The sequence below is a fragment of the Hevea brasiliensis genome, chromosome 14 (genome assembly GCF_030052815.1).
Source record: "Hevea brasiliensis isolate MT/VB/25A 57/8 chromosome 14, ASM3005281v1, whole genome shotgun sequence".
Lineage (NCBI taxonomy): Eukaryota > Viridiplantae > Streptophyta > Magnoliopsida > Malpighiales > Euphorbiaceae > Hevea > Hevea brasiliensis.
In genome coordinates this window covers 71,038,004-71,054,930 of record NC_079506.1, presented here as the reverse complement: position 1 = coordinate 71,054,930, position 16,927 = coordinate 71,038,004, and the positions used below count along the sequence as shown (strand labels likewise).

The 16,927-nt window shown below is 33.7% G+C and overlaps 1 long non-coding RNA gene and 1 other non-coding gene across 5 annotated transcripts; one reads left to right on the top strand and one right to left on the bottom strand.

Annotated features, from left to right (window-relative positions):
- Positions 1-77: 77 nt before the first annotated feature.
- On the top strand, positions 78-2,875 carry LOC131173438 (uncharacterized). 4 transcript variants are annotated; one of them, XR_009143748.1, is made up of 4 exons: positions 78-256; positions 1,063-1,122; positions 1,293-1,394; positions 2,130-2,875. It is a non-coding gene; the product is annotated as an uncharacterized LOC131173438 (long non-coding RNA). The 4 variants fall into 4 exon arrangements; XR_009143749.1 differs by having other exon boundaries at positions 856-1,122; XR_009143747.1 differs by having other exon boundaries at positions 78-1,122; positions 2,130-2,380; positions 2,563-2,875.
- Positions 2,876-6,629: 3,754 nt separating this feature from the next.
- Positions 6,630-6,736, bottom strand: LOC131173645 (small nucleolar RNA R71). The gene has a single exon (XR_009143958.1). It is a non-coding gene; the product is annotated as a small nucleolar RNA R71 (small nucleolar RNA).
- Positions 6,737-16,927: the final 10,191 nt, after the last annotated feature.

Below are 16,927 nucleotides of genomic sequence, written 5' to 3'. Positions count from 1 at the left end.
TTAAACTACGTCGTTTTCGCATTAACATGAAAAAGCTGGAAAAAAATATATCTATATATATAACGAGCTCTCTCGTTTTCGCAGGTCACAGAAAGGCCCTTTACTTGTTTAACCCCTTTTCCTTTCCCTTCGTCGATCTTTGCCATCCATGATTCAAGCATCAAACTTTCATTGAAGCTCTGCCGGACGTTGTAGGAACCGGCACGTTGAAGCTCCGGTCGGCAACTTTAAGCTTAGCAAGGAACCTCAATTGAAGGTGCTTTATTTTTTTTCTTTTGCCCCTTTGATTTTGATTATAAACTGTGATTAAACAGTGGCTTAAGCAATTTCTGTGTAAACTGAATGTTAGTTTCTATTTTACTTTGAAAGCACAATTTTTCAGGGCATAATATTGAAATTTTTGGGCAAAGTTTAGGGTGTTTGTTGAAATTCTTGCATTTAATCTCCTTATCCGCCTGTTTGAAAAACTAGAATTTTGTGAGAATTCAATTTAGTTGATTTTTTTTTTCAATCCTCATTTTTAAAATTCTCATGTTTGAATTCAAATAAAAAAATAGAAATAAAGCATGATCGCCAATTGAATTATTTTCTTGCAAATATGTTTGTTTAATCGAACTGCAATCTCATTTTGTTGGCTGAAATTGAAAGAAATTCAATTGTATGGAAGAGCACAATCAAAGAAAAGGTGTTTGTGAACTCCATAAATGGCTTGGAAGAAGTTGCTGTCTTTGAGAAGACTCTTAATTCTTCTAAAACCTGACTTTCTATATTCTTCTAAAACCTGACTTTCTATCTCCTACTTCCTATTCTTCAAAATTTCGCCACTCTTACTGCTCTGCTTCTACGAGTTTCAAGAGCTTTCCATCAACATTCCAGCACTCTCAGAGTCCTCCTTACTCATCTGCTTCTTCTGCTCTCACCCTTTGGATCTCGATGCTGACTCTCAAGGCCCTGCTACAATCGATTACCGGCTTGTGTTGCTGTGTCATCTCCCTTGTTTGGAAGAAATACAGGTGATTAGAGGCTAATAGCTGCTAATTTTGATACAGTTCTCTTTTGCAGGAAGACGAATTTCACAAACTGGCTGATTCCACGATCCATGACCTTCAGGAGAAATTTGAGGTTGAAAATATTGGCTTGCATCTGTCTTTATGCAAATGAAATGATGTTTATGGCTGTTGATTAGCTGTTGATTGTGCTTTAGATGAATATGGCGATAGCATCAAATTGATGTGCTGGACATAGATTATGGGGTGAGATTGTTTTGTGAATAGTTTTTGCTTTTGTGGCAGTTTAAAAGTTGTTGGTGACTTAATGGATTTCCCCTTTTAGAATGAGGTTTTGACTTTGAAGCTCGGGGATTTAGGCACCTATTGGTTATCTTCTCCAGTGAGGTATTAACTGTTACAGCTGCTTGATTCAGTTGTGGTTTATATTTTAACCTTTTGGTTGCTTGATGTTCTGCTTTTTGTGTTTTCTAACATATAAAAACCTGAATTTTGGAAATTGTGTGGGTTTTTGTTTTGACAGTGTTTGTGTTTTCTAATTGAATATTGTTATTTTCTAAAAAGGAAAATGCTGCAGTCATTGTGCTGATATAATTTAATTCAGTTTCTTTTTTTTTTTTTGGAAGGTAAGATTGAGCATGTTGTTACAAATGTAGTTGGTCAAATGAAAGTAAAGTTGGAGTAAAGAAGGGTTTATCAACTAGCAACAAAAATAAAAAAGTTAATAGGATTCCTTTAATTTGGAATTGAAGTTGGATGGTGAATTGTTAACATTCTTTATCTGAGTAGAAAGTGACTAAGGCATTGGATGGTGGACAATTTGGTGCCAAAAGCGAAATCTGGTGCATTGTACCCATAAGGTTTCTCTATTGTTTGAAGTGCTATTGGTGGCCATGATATGGCTCTAGGACTATGCACTTCTAGATTGCAACCTAATTTACAGGAATTCCTTGATTTTCATTGATGATTCCTTTCTAAGAATGGGTAATAGTAATACTATTAGAAGTATTGACTGACAGATTGATCAAAAGCTTGTGTTCTGCAAATATAGAGATTTGTTTCATGCATCAAGTGGGAAGTTGTATGCTTAATTCCTATGGATTTTGTTTCTTCTCTTGGCAGGGTGTTATTACGCAAGGGCACAAGATTGGATACCCTGCGTATTTATTCCTATATGAAATAATACTCTTGCATATACTTGGCCTATGTGCACATGACTGGACATTTCACTTATGCATAACAAATTTTTTGCTTCACGTTGGAATATGATCCTGCGTAATATGGGGCAACATTTTTCTTTTGATGGCATCGCCAGTAACCTCTTCCTCCCTTTCCAAGAACACCCTTCTCCAGAGGAAGTTAGATTCTAACTGGTATGTTCAATTCAAAAATTTTAATAATCTAAAAGCTATTGTGAAAGGATGAACATCTGTGCTTCTTCTATGTTTCTAGGGACTAGTACTACCAAGACGTTCACAATGCCAATTTAGGAAACTTTTTGGCTTATTCATTCATTATTTTCTTGTGAGGTTGAATTCTTATAGTTTTCATGCAGTGGTCCATCCAGGTTTAGTTGGGATCAGAACACCAAAGCTTGGGTTTATAGGCGCACAAAAGCGAATTTGTTGACGATTTTTGAAAGTGAATTGGAGCAACTATGTGGCGAATCTATCAAACTTAGTTGTAGTAAATTTTCTTGATTTGCAGAATATTCTTTTTCAGGAAATTTAACTCTGTATTATTATTTATGTTTGGCACTCTTACCAGATCAAATCTTTTAGGATTTTTTCTTTATGATAATGTATATGTTAGACAAGTATTCCAGTTGCCTAAATCTATTCAACAATAATGGTAATGAGAATTATTTATATTCTTGGATGTTTAGTAGTATATTCTGTTGAAGGGTGAGATGGACTTTTTGACCGTTCATTCTTTATTTAAATAAGCAGCCTTAACACTGTTTAAATCATGATTTGTGATAGTATCATGTTGTATTTTATGGCTATTTTATATGATTGGAAAGAGTGGTTATTAAAAATGATAGTTTTGAGTTGTAACTAAAACTTTTTCAACCACCAAATTAGTGTCTTGGATGATTTAAAATTTTTATATTTTTATTTTCTTCTTGTATAATTAATTTTTTCATGAAAAAATTATATATTTTTAAGATATATTTAATGATTAATTAAAACAATAAAATGTATTTTTAATTATTATTATGATAACATTATTTATAAATTAATATTTTATTTATATAAATATCTTTAAATTATTTATATATTTAAAACAATAATAAAGAATTATTTAGTAATCTTTATATTTATTTTACTATGCCCTCTAATTATATAAAAAGAAACGATTATTAAATTATTATGTAATATATCATTTTTTAAAACATATTAATAACAAAAATTATACAATATAATACGTATGATAGATTTATAAACTAGGTAGCACAATCTGAACAGAGAGCAAAGCAAATTAGAAGATTTTAAAGGGGCATTTTTTCGTGTGTGACATGCTCCTATATATCTCTGCTAAATGTCTATGCTTTCTTTTAGCAACTCCATTTTGTTGTGGCGTGTTTAGATAAGTCAACTGCCACTTTATCTTCCATTGTTGCGAGAACTGCACAAACTTTAACTTATGTGTATTCTCCACCATTGTCTATATACAAACATTGTATATTCTGATCTAACTCTTTTTCAACTTTCTCTTTGAATTCCTTGAATTTTTGAAAGAGAAGACTTTTCTTTGAGAAAATCTACTGAATATATCTTGAGAAATCATCAATAAAGGTTATCATGTACCAAAAACCACTTATTGATGATTGTCTAATTGGACCAAACACATTTGAGTGAACCAGCTCTAATGACACATTCACTTTGAACTTGGACTCTTCATATGCTAGTTGGTGTGCCTTATCATACTAACATCCAGCACATGCAATGTCCTCTCAAACTTCTAGTTGAGAAAGTCCTTTCAGTATTGACATCACCTTCAATTTCTAATAATTAACATGTCTTAGCCGAGCATGCCATAAATAAGTTACCTCATTCTTTCTTGTCGTATCAACGTGATAATTGTTTAAAATGTCATATCGTTGTTATTGCATACTTAGTCTTTTGAGTTTGTTTCTTGTTTAATTAGCCTGTTAATGCTTATTTTTTGTTATTAGGTGTCTACAATAGCATGTAAGAGCTTATAAAGCATAAAGAGGTGAATTGAGCACAAAAAGAAGTAAAACACACATCAAGCTTTTTAAGGCAAAAGGAGCTGCGATTTTGATGAAGAGTTAGCCAATGACAAAATGGGCTTAGTAGTGTCTTATTCATGGCATTTGGAGGCTAATAGTGAAAAATGAACAGATTCGGACATCAACTCATGTTGAGCTTCTTTGGACAGCTTTATTGGAGATTGTATGCAATTTACTATTTAGATTGTGAATCTGACCCTATGGGCTTATATAAACCTTAATTGATATATTTTGAGGGAATAATTGAAAAATGAGAGCAATTGGGCCAGATTACATTAAGAGTTATATGTTTAGTGTGTTTGAGCTATATATGTTGAGATGTGTGGGACTAGGAGCTAAGGCCTTAATTGGCGGGTTTAATTATTTTATTTAAGGCCCAAAATAAATAAAATAGAGGTGTGTGGATCCCCAAATTTGTGCAAGTGGTAGATCTATATAAGGAGAGTAATTTTTAAATTATTTTCCTACTTTATCTAGGATTCTTAAGAGAGTTTTAATAAGAATGCAATTAAGACTTCCAAATCAGATTTGGAGTCTTAGTTAACCTATTTTTGTCTATAAAAAGGGTTCAAAACGCAGATCTAGGGCAATTAAATTCTCTTCTAGTCATAGCGGCCAAATTCTCTCTTTGTACATTCAAATATATCAACTACTGGATTGGGTTGCTGATGTGATTTTTTCTCCTTCTTTTGGCTTATAGAGCACTTCTACATCCTTTGGAGTGTGTAGCATCATTATTAACATCATATCCAAGTTGCTCAGATTACCTCTAAAATGGGGCAGCATGCTTTTACTTTTTTCTTTTTTTAATTTGTTTATGTTTAATATTCTTAGTTATGTGTGAGTAGTTTTGTAATTCAGTTGGTAAATAGTTGAAGCCATGGAACATTTTACCATGAGACTTTGATTTGAGTTTCATAAAATCTAGATTTATTCTATATTGAGTATCACTTTTCTTTTTGTTTACATTATGAATGTTGAATGTAGGTTTGTTAGGGTGGCCAACTAATTAATTATGCATGAAAACATATTGCTAAGTGAAGATAATTTGAGTACGTAATAGCTTTAATAATCTGACTACAAATAGCACATAACGATTTATTTCATTATAAAGATGAGTGTCTAAGTTGAATGAACCATGCTAAATGAGTTTGTTACCTTGAATTGGGATGTCTTTCTAATGATCAATGCTACCATTAAACTTGATTATAAACTGCTCTAGTCTTAGATTGAGTGTGATGGTAAAGGATTAATTGTAGAGCACTTCCTGGTTATTCTAATCTGTAAGGAAAGATAAGGAAGTTGTTATCTTTTATAACCAATTTACTCAATTGAATAAATTTGCATCTTTAGTCAATGATTGATGCATATTACATGGTGGATACACCCTCTCTACTAAATTTGTTACAATCTAATTGTGTCGAGTATTCATAAGTGTCATTAGCTTTAGTTTATATTCTAGCATTATTATCTTAGCTTTAGTAAATTAGCAAATACAAATCAAAACCCCATTTATTTTACTTTGCATATTTAGTTTGATAAATTAGGTGTTTATTTTATCTATTTTAAGTTCCTTTTGTTAATTTGTATCTCTAAAATCTATTTTCTCATTTGCATTTACTCATTCCCTGTGGGATTGACCTTTGCTTACCCTATATACAAGTAGTTTAAGTAGAGTATTTTTAATTGGTGCATTCGTCATGCATCAAATTTTGGCGCCATTGCCAGAGAGTGATTGTTATTTATTTTAAACTTAAATTTAGATCTGTTTATATTTAGTTTATGTGTTTAATTCTTAGGTTGCATGTCTAAAGAAGAACTTGATACAAGGCATAAGCATATTAGGGAATTCATCAAGCATCAAGCCGAATCATCCACTCCATTCAGAACTGAATCTTTTGTTGGAAACAAACCACAAGTGATTCCTTCTCATCTTTTTGAGCAAGAACCTTCAGATTTATCAAATGATTCAAAATTAAAAGCCATTGCTGCTAATGGCAATGAAAATCGCACCATCAAGGAGTTTGCAACTCCTGACATGAACGAACAACCATTATGCATTCAATATCCTACACTTACAGTACATTTTGAATTGAAATCTGGCTTGATTCACTTATTACCTACTTTTCATGGCCATGTAGCTGAGGATCCTCACAAACTCCTTAAGGAGTTCCATATTGTGTGTTCAAGCATGAAACCTACAGGTATTACAGAGGAGTAAATTAATTAAGTTGAGAGCATTCCTATTCTCATTAGGGGATGAAACTAAAGATTAGCTCTACTACCTACCTTCTAGTTCCATAAACATATGGAATGACATGAAGCGGTTATTCTTGGAGAAGTACTTTCTAGCTTCAAGGGCAGCCAGCATCAGAAAATATATTTATGGTATTAGGCAGTATAATGGGGAGTCATTGCATGAGTATTGGGAGAGCTTTAAGAGATTGTATGCAAGTTGCCCACATCATCAAATAAGTGACCAACTACTCATTCAATATTTTTATAAAGGTCTTCTTCCTACTGACAGAGATATGATAGATGCAGCTAGTGGAGGTGCTTTAGTAGAAAAGACACCTGAAGCAATAAAGAACTCGATATCAAACATGGCTGCAAATTCACAATAGTTTGGAGTAAGGAATAATCCGCCTATAAGAAGAGTCAATGAGGTACGTACATCTTCCTTAGAAAATCAAATAGCTAATTTAACTTCTCTTGTGCTTGATTAGTTGTAGGGAATGCAACAAGTGAAAACATGTGATATATGTTTAGCATAAAGACATCCAACTGATATGTGTCCTATATTGTAAAAGGATTCCATTGAGCATGGAAATGCAATTGGAGGATTTTCTAGTCGACCACAAAGGAAGTATGATCCTTATGTAAACACATACAATCAAGGATGGAGGGATCATCTAACCTTAGCAATGGCAATCAAGCACAAAGGAACACAACCAAGTGCAACCTCGATTTCAAAGGCAATCACAACCAATAGTTCAAGATCAAGGTATGTCTTTAGAGGATATTGTCAAATATCTTGCTACTAATACTATGAATTTTAGAAAGAGACAAGGGCAAGTATCTAGAATTTAGAGAATCAAATGTGTAACACCCTCCTTGTAGCAACTCCGTACATTCTCTTTGTTAGGTGACCAGTGTCGGTCCGGACAGCTAGAACGTCCGGAAATATATTTAAACTAAAGTGAGGAACTATAATTAACTCAAATATTAATAAAAAAAAATTAGAAAAAATTTTAGAAATAAAATACAACTAAGTTAAATGGTAGGTGCCTAGCGATGGGTAACCTAGTGAGAAGTTGCGGTTCTAACTAGGAACCCTAGACCGGGGAGGACTCCAGAGAAGGGTTATTGAGGTTCTTATGGCATTAGAATTCCAAGGAAATGCTTAGAAAAATTTTTCAATCGGTACAGACAATTTTGGCCCGTTAAGCCAAATGGAGAGTATTTTGGTCATTTCATCTTCAAAGATGATTTTTGGCCAACTTGTCGATTAAATAAATAATTTATAAAACATAAAATATGATTAAATGTTGTTAAAAATTTAATTGAAATTAATTAGACAAGAAATGGAAAGAAAATGAAAGAAAATGACATTATGACATCATAGTGATGTCATTAAAGTTTTCCCAACCTATCCCATATGGACACATGGCATAACTTTATTTAAAATAGACTTAATGGGCTGAAAATTGAAGAAAAATCAGAATTCTCTCCTTCTTCTTTTCCTTGCCATAAACCACTCCTCCATGGCCACCATGAACAAGCTTTTAAAGCTTGATTTTCCCTAACATCCACACCATAAAACCCTAACCTAGCAACACAAAAATTGTTCTATCATCTTGGTGAGTCTTTTGGGGCAAAAGAATTAAAAGAAAGAGTTCTTACAAGCTTTGGATTAGCTCCCTAAGAGGTTAGTGACTTAAACTTATGTTTCTCTTCAAATTTATGTTGAATAAGTATAATTGAGTGCAAAATTGCAAAGAAATTTGCTAAATATCTTGTGTATGTCCATCTCAAAATTTTGGTCAGCCTTGAATCTAGTAGAGTTTTGAAGATTTCTTAGAGTTAAATTGTAATTTGGCTGCCTTTAACATTAATACAATACTTAGGACAATGGAAGGTATGTAAATGCATGAATGGTAATGTGTGAGTTAGGGTTTGGGGTGGAAAATGAGAACTTGACCATGTGATGATGAAAATAGGTTTTAATGGTCAATTGGTGACCATTTAGTTCTGTTTAAATAAAAAATGAAGTGTGTTGAGTGATGGGATTTGGGTTTGGTGTGGCTGCCCTAGGTGACCTGCAGAATTAGACATAAGTCTAGCAAATTTGGGCAGCCATAACTTGAATTATAGAGGTTTAATTGGTGCAAGGCCAATTGGACATGAAACTAGACACATAATGGCACAACTTTGGTGAAGAAACCATGCCCATAAAACCAAATCAAGTGGACCAAAATCTTGCCCTAATCCGGGTGACCTACAGTCTGCCTGGGCAAAATGATCAAATGAACAATGTTTGATCATTTGGCCATAAATCAGTGTAGAAAGGTCCGATTGACCTGAAATTTTACCAGCAACAAGATGAGATAAAGGCCAACAACTTTCATGAAGAAACCTAACCCAAATTATGACCAGAACATATTTAAAAGGTGAGTTGCAGTCACTGTTCATTACACTGTAGATATGGTCAGTCCAGAAATTCTGGACAAAACTTCAATCTGGCCAATTGTGGTTTTTGGACCATAACTTGAGCTACAAAACTCCCAATGGAGTGATTAAAACAAGGAAATGCAACTAGACAAAATAAGGAACAACTTTCATGTTGATCAGTTTGCCAAATTCCCATTACAAAATTAACCAATGGAACAATAAAGACAAAGCATAAAAAATGAAAATTCTGCCCAACTAACATTAAGCTTAGAAATGGTATTGGCAACCAATACCAACAAATTTTGAATGCAAAATATGGTATGTTGATGATATTAGAACCAATGTACCTATTGCCTATGCAAAAGTCAACATTTTTGTTGACCAATGAATGGAATAGTAATACTAAAACTCAAATTCCAAAAATTGTGAAACTTAAAAGTGTGAAATGCCCTAGTATACCTAACAAGATTGGTTTGGATAGCTTGGCATGCCAATAGGGTTCTGTTAGCAGTACTGCATATGACTTCATGCCATTCTGTGTTTCATGGCTTCCCATGCCATTCTGTGACATAATAGCCTTTGGCTATGTTATTTGAATTATTACACTTGGGTTTTAACCCCGATAATTATTACGACTTATTAGTACATTACATTGCCTAGGAGACACAATGTGACCGATGGTGTGATGGTCCGAGGTACTTAGTACTCAGTGTCAGTTTATCCGTTTATCCAGTCCAATTAATTAGTATGGGTTACTCGGGCAATGATAATAAACCTTACCAAATTTTAATTGAATAATAATGCAAATAATATCAGAAGTTAAGTCTACAAAAAAAATATAAACACATTCTACATATTCGTTTTATTTTATTTTATTTTATTTTATATTGTCACCACTAAGTAGAATTGCTTAGCGCCTCGCTTTTGCCACGCACAGGTACTGGAGACCTAGCTGGTGAGCTCAGCAGATATCAGACCGGGTGAGCCTTCAGATTTGCATCCGGAGTCCCGAGTCACCTCACACCTGCAGTGCATATGGTAGGACATAGGATTTTGGGAGCATTTTGTATTTTGGCATTTTGTATTAGTTTGGATTGTAACTATAAACTCTTGTAATTATGTATTAATGTAAATATATGAAATTTCATATCATTGAAATTTTCTACATAATGTATGTTGATAAATGAAATGTTGAGAAATATTTATGAGTATGCTTCAAGTGATGAAGTGAACAGAAAAGTTTTGAAAATAGAGTTGTGATTTGAGATTGAGATTTTGAGACTGATTTAAAATGTGTATAATGGAGTTTGGGATTGGAAATTATATTGGAAGTGTTTTTAAACAAGTTCAGAACAACTGTTTTTCCAATTTACAGCCGGCACTCTGCCGGATTTTCTATAAAATTTGCGAAAAAATTCAGATTTATCAAAAATTGAAAATAAATAAATTAAAAGGGATAAATTGTATTAGAAACATAAATTGATGCTCCGGCACACTGAGTGGCATAACTTGCTCGGCTACACTGTAGATGGGTAAGGGGTGTCACAAAATGAGCCAGTCGGCCACATCAGTTAGCAAATTGCAAGCAAAATTGTCTGGTAAGCTTCCTTCTCAACTAATTAAGAACCCAAAAGAGAATGCATGTGCAATTGTGTTGAGAAGTGGTAAGGAAGTGGAAGCACCAAGCAAGGAGACTCTAGCTAAATAAAAGGTCGACCATACAGTTGAAAAAGAAAAAGTGGTTGACAAAAACAAGGAAAAAAAGCAAGAGGCAGAAAGTCCATTCAAAGGTAAGTGCTTTTACACCTCTCTCAGATTATAAGCCTATACCTCCCTTTCCTAGTAGGTTTACGAAGGCAAAGAAAGAAGAGCAAGAAAAGGAGATTTTGGATATGTTCAGAAAGGTGGAGATCAATATCCCTCTTTTGGATGCAATTAAGCAAGTGCCAAGATATGCAAAATTTCTCAAAGAGTTGTGCACATCCAAAAGAAAGCTAAAAGGTAATAAGAAGGTAAGTGTGGGGGAGAATGTCTCAGCTGTGATACAAAAGAAATTACCTCCCAAATGCAAAGATTCAAGTACATTTACTATTCCACGCAAAATTAGTAATACTGGATTTGAGAGGGCTATGTTACATTTAGAAGCATCTATTAATGTCATGCCTAGATCCATTTATGCTACTTTAAATATTGGGCCTTTGAAAGAAACTGGTATTATCATACAGCTAGCTGATAGATCTAATGTATATCCTAATGGGGTAATTGAGGATATTTTGGTTTAAGTCAATAAATTGGTTTTCCCTATTGATTTTTATATTTTGGATATGGAGGATGATAATTCTCCTAATACTGCACCTATATTGTTAGGAAGACTATTCTTGAAAACTTCTAAAACTAAAATAGATGTGCATGATGGTACTCTCTCTATGGAATTTGATGGTGAGATTGTGCATTTTAATATTTTTAAAGCTATGAGATATCCTACTAATGTGCATTCTACTTATAGTTTGGATGTTATTGAACCTTTGGTGCAGGCAGCTTTTGAGCTAAGTGGAGATGATAAGTTGAATGTAGCTATTAGCTACAATTTGAATGATGCCACAATTACACAAGAGGAGATGTCATTTGGAGATGAACTTGAAGAAATGGTTAAGGAGCTGAATGTGTTACCCCCACAACATGACAGGTATGATGTTGCTAACATTAATTAGGATATGTCTTACACAAAGCTTTCACCTTCTATTGAAGAGGCTCCCAATCTGGAATTAAAACCTTTACCTGATCGCTTGAAGTATATTTTCTTAGGTGATGGAGAAACACTACCAGTCATCATTACAAAGAATCTAACTCCATTGCAAGAAGAGAAACTTATCAAATTGTTGAAGGAGCATAAGACATCAATTGGGTGGACATTGGCAAATATTAAAGGAATAAGTCTAGCCACATATATGCATCATATCTTGCTTGAAGAAGGTGTGAAACCAATAAGGGAGACACAAAGGAGGTTGAATCCACCGATGATGGATGTGGTAAAGAAGGATATACTAAAGCTCCTTGATGCAGGTGTGATATATCCTATTTCAGATAGCAAGTGGATGAGTTTTATTCATGTTGTTCCTAAGAAGACAGGCATCATTGTGGTGAAGAATCAAAACAATTAGTTGGTTCCCAAAAGAATTCAGAATGGATGGAGAGTGTGCATTGATTATAGGAAGTTAAATTCTTTAACAAGAAAATATCACTTTCCATTGCCATTCAAGGATCAAATGCTTGAAAGGTTAGCTGGTTATTCTCATTATTGTTTTCTTAATGGTTATTTAGGTTACAATTAGATTGTGAAAGCTTTTAAAGATTAAGAGAAGACTACATTCATGTGCCCCTTTTGGCACATTTGCATATCGGTGCATTCCTTTTGGACTTTGCAATGCTCGAGCTATATTCCAAAGGTGTATGATGAGCATTTTCTCAAATTATGTAAAGCACATCATTGAGGTATTTATGGAAGATTTTACTATTTATGAAGATTCTTTTGATGTATGCTTACATAATCTACACTTGTGTTAAATAGATGCATTGAAACTAACCTTGTGTTGAACTTTCAAATATGTCATTTTATAGTAGAGCAAGGTATAGTTTTAGGGCATGTTGTGTCATCTAGGGGAATTGAGGTTGATAAAGCCAAGATAGATCACCTTGTCCCATAAATGTGAAGGAAGTGCATTCTTTTCTTGGACATGCAGGTTTCTATCGGAGGTTTATCAAAGATTTCTCCAAGATTGCATTACCATTGTGTTGCCTAGTAGCAAAGGATGTAAAGTTCAGATTTGAAGAGTTTTGCAAACAAGCATTTGACAGGTTGAAAGAGCTTCTAATGACTGCACCTATCGTTCAACCTCCAAATTAGGATATAACTTTTGAGATTATGTGTGATGCAAGTGATAAGGCTATAGGGGCTGTTTTGGGGCAAAAAGTAGGGAAGGCATCTCATGTGATTTACTATGCTTTAAGAACATTAGAGGATGTCCAATGCAACTACTCTACCATTGAAAAAGAACTCTTTACTATTGTCTTTGCATTAGAAAAGTTTAGCTCTTATTTATTAGGAACTAAAGTTATTGTTTATTCTGACCATATAGCACTTAGGTACGTATTGAAGAAGAAAGAAACCAAGCCAAGATTGATAGGGTGGATACTCTTGTTGCAAGAATTTGACTTAGAGATCAAAGATAAAAGAGGCACTGAAAATTTGTTTATTGATCATCTCAACAGATTAGAGTAAGAAAAAGATGCATTGCCATTGCAAGAATTTTTCCCATATGAGCACTTGTATGCACTTGACGGAGGTAAAACATGGTATGCTGATATTGCTAATTATTTAGTTACCAAGTCTTTTCCTTCTAATTCTACTAGAGCTCAAAAGATAAAATAAAGAGTGATGCAAAATACTATTTTTGGGATGAGCCATATTTGTGGATGTATGGTGTTGATCAAGTGATTAAAAGGTGTGTATCTCAATCTGAATATAACTCTATTCTCACCTCTTGTCACTCGTATGAAAGTGGAGATCACTTTGGACCCAAAAGAATAGCTTCTAAGGTACTTGACTGTGGTTTCTTTGGCCTATTTTGTTTCGTGATGCTTATATGTTTTGCAAGACATGTGAATAATGCCAAATAATAGGTAATCTAACTTCTAGAGATCAAATGCCTCTTTTACCAATACTGGCATGTGAAATTTTTGATGTTTGGGGTATTGATTTCATGGGGCCATTTCCTTTTTCTTTTGGTTATATTTATATTATTCTTGCTATTAATTATGTTTCAAAGTGGGTGAAAGCTAAAACCACGAGGACAGATGATGCTAAAGTTGTTGTGGATTTTATGCAGTCTCACATATTGAATAGGCATAGAATCCTAAGAGCTCTCATAAGTGATAGAGGAACTCATTTTTGCAATAGAACAGTGGAAGCACTCTTAAAAAAGTACCATGTAACTCATAAAGTGTCCACTGCATATCATCCCCAAACTAGTGGCAAAGCTAAAATGTCCAACAGAGAAATCAAATCCATCATTGAAAATACAGTGAATACAAATAGGAATGATTGGAGTTTGAAGCTTGATGATGCACTATGGGCATATAGAATAGCACATAAGACACCAATTGGTATGTCTCCTTATCGCTTGGTTTATGGTAAGCCTTGTCATCTTCCTGTGGAATTGGAACACAAAGCATTTTGGGCTGTGAAGCAATGTAATTTGTAAATGAATGAGGCTGGTGAGCATGGGATGTTACAATTGCAAGAGTTAGAGGAGATATGGAATGATGCTTATGAAAATTCCAAGATTTACAAGGAGAAAACTAAAGCCTTCCATAATAAGATGATTTTGAGAAAGCAATTTAAAGTTGGATAAAAAGTGTTTCTTTTCTATTCAAGGCTTAAGCATTTTCCAGGTAAGTTGAGATCTAGATGGATTGGTCTTTTTATTGTTACTAATGTTTTTCCAAATGGTGCAGTTGAGACCCAAAGTTTAATAACAAACAAGGCATTTAAGGTGAATGGACATAGGCTTCAATCGTACTATGAAGGTTTTCATGTTTGCAATATTGAGGAAGTGGATTTAGAGGAAGCACAATATGTTGGATGAGAACAAGGCTTAAAGTCGAGCATGGGACTCTAAACAATGCGCTACTTGGGAGGCAACCTAAGAAATAAACAGATTTGGATATCTATCTCCCTACTTTTTATTTTCTAGTTTTTAGTTTCTCTTCTTTGCATGGTAACTTACATTGGGGACAATGTAACATTTAAGTGTGGGGGAGGCTTTTTATGTGTTTAGTTCACTTAGTTAATTTTTAAAATTTTTCTTTATATTTGTGTGTTTTTAGGTTGTTTCCATAGATTTATGAACTTATGCATGTTATGAGTATGGCTTGATCAAGTTTGATAAGAGCATGAATATAATGGATATATTGACTTATAACTTAGGCTTTCTTAATTTGGAATTGAATCAAAAGTTTGAATATGCTAATAGGGAAGAACAATACGTTTGTGAGGTTTTAACCCTATGATTGAAACTTCAATATCAATCTTTTTCTTTATTGTATGGATATTCATTCCTTGATTATGTAACTCTAGAACTTATTTTAAATCTTTTTGAAATTACATAGATATATGCATGCATTTAAGTGATAAAGGCAAATTAGTTGTAACGACTTGAGCTTAAATTGCCTACCTTTTGACAACCAATATGTAACACCCTCACTGCAGGTAGTCCGTACGTTCTACTGTTCCGATGGCTAATGTTTGTCCGGATAGTCAGAATGTCTGGAACTACACTTAAATAATAGTGAGGAGACATAAAATGATGGAATACATGGTAAGAAAATACAAGAAAAATTAAGAGAAAATAAAAGAAAGGAAATGTAACTAGTTTAAATGAGTCGGAATCGTAGCAATGGGTGACCACACCAGGAAGTCACTGCATAGACAGTTGATGACTCCAGACCACTGGGAAACCCCGAGAAATAATTTTAAGGACATAATTAAAAGTCTACTGAGATACAAATGACATTAAAAATGTCAAAGAAAATTTAGTGAATTGGTACAGACGAAAACGAAAATTAAAGTAACTGTTAGATCAGGAATTAAATCGGTATTACAGAAAAAGTTGAACTATAATCCGAAGAGGGGCATTTTGGTCATTTGGCACCTAGAATTGACTTTTGACCTAAATGTCCATTAAAAATGAGTAGTATTAAATTTTAAAAATTTCATGAAAATATGAAATTATACATGTAAAGTAATTAAAGGAAATATGGGGGATTATTTAGAATATTGAAACTTTGAATATTATAATAATTAACCAAAGTTTAGTCGGGGTATAAAAGGGCATATGAAGACAAATCCACCACTTCATTTCATCTTCTTCAATTTTCCTCTTCCATGGCCGAATGGGTCTCCATTCTTCCTCCATGAGAGCTCTTAATGCAAGCTTCATTTCTCCATTTTCATGCCATAAGCCTTGCAACTCCCTTCATTAAAAGTGATCCTCACACCTTGGGAAGACTATAGGCAGCAAAAGGAAGGAAAAATTTGGAAGTTTTACAAGCTTGGGAAAGTCTTGATTCATGGTTAGTTTTTAATCTTCCCACTTTTCTTCCTTAATCCTTGTTTTGAGCTTAGGATGATTTCATATGCAAAGAAAATTGATGAAAATTGATGAGTATTTGGGAGCCTTGAATTTGGCAGCCATGGAAACTAAGAGAGTTTGATTTATTTTTACATGTAAATGATGGGTAGTGATGTTGGTTAAGGTAATTACATGTCCTAGCAAATTGATTTTATGTGTATGTTAAAGTTGATCATTTGAATTAGGATTTTGAAATACATATGGAAGACATGTGCAATTGTTCAATTCGACAGCCTCATTTTCCTTGATAGTTTAATGAATTTCCTACTTATAAGGGTGATTAGTGCTGCTGATTAAGGTGATTATATGTATTAAACTTTAATGGCACGTGTATATTTGAAGTTGATAATTTAAATTAGGGTTTGAATTAATTATTGGAGACTTGTATAATTTGCCTCACTTTGGCAGCCTTGAAAGCATGAGAAATTGATAATTTCATGTATGAAAAAGGTGAATTGTGAGGTTGATGAATGAGTTGTAGGTTGAGGGTTACAGTTCCATGTGATAGAAATTTGATTGAATGTGAATTGTTGACTTTGACAATTTGAATTAGGGTTCTGAATTAATCAATTGAGACTTGATTAATGTTGCTGGAATTTGATTGTGTTGAAATGAATTGGTGATGTTAGAAGTGCCTTGTATGCAATTTAAAGTTTGGGAGTTGGAGGAATGCAATTTGGGAGTGTTTTTTTGTGCAGGTTGAGAAATTTTTGAAAACAGTGTGTATTTTGAGCCATAATTGACCTTGTGTGACTCCAATTGGTATGAGGCCAATTGGAGGTGAAATATGACCTAAAACACTC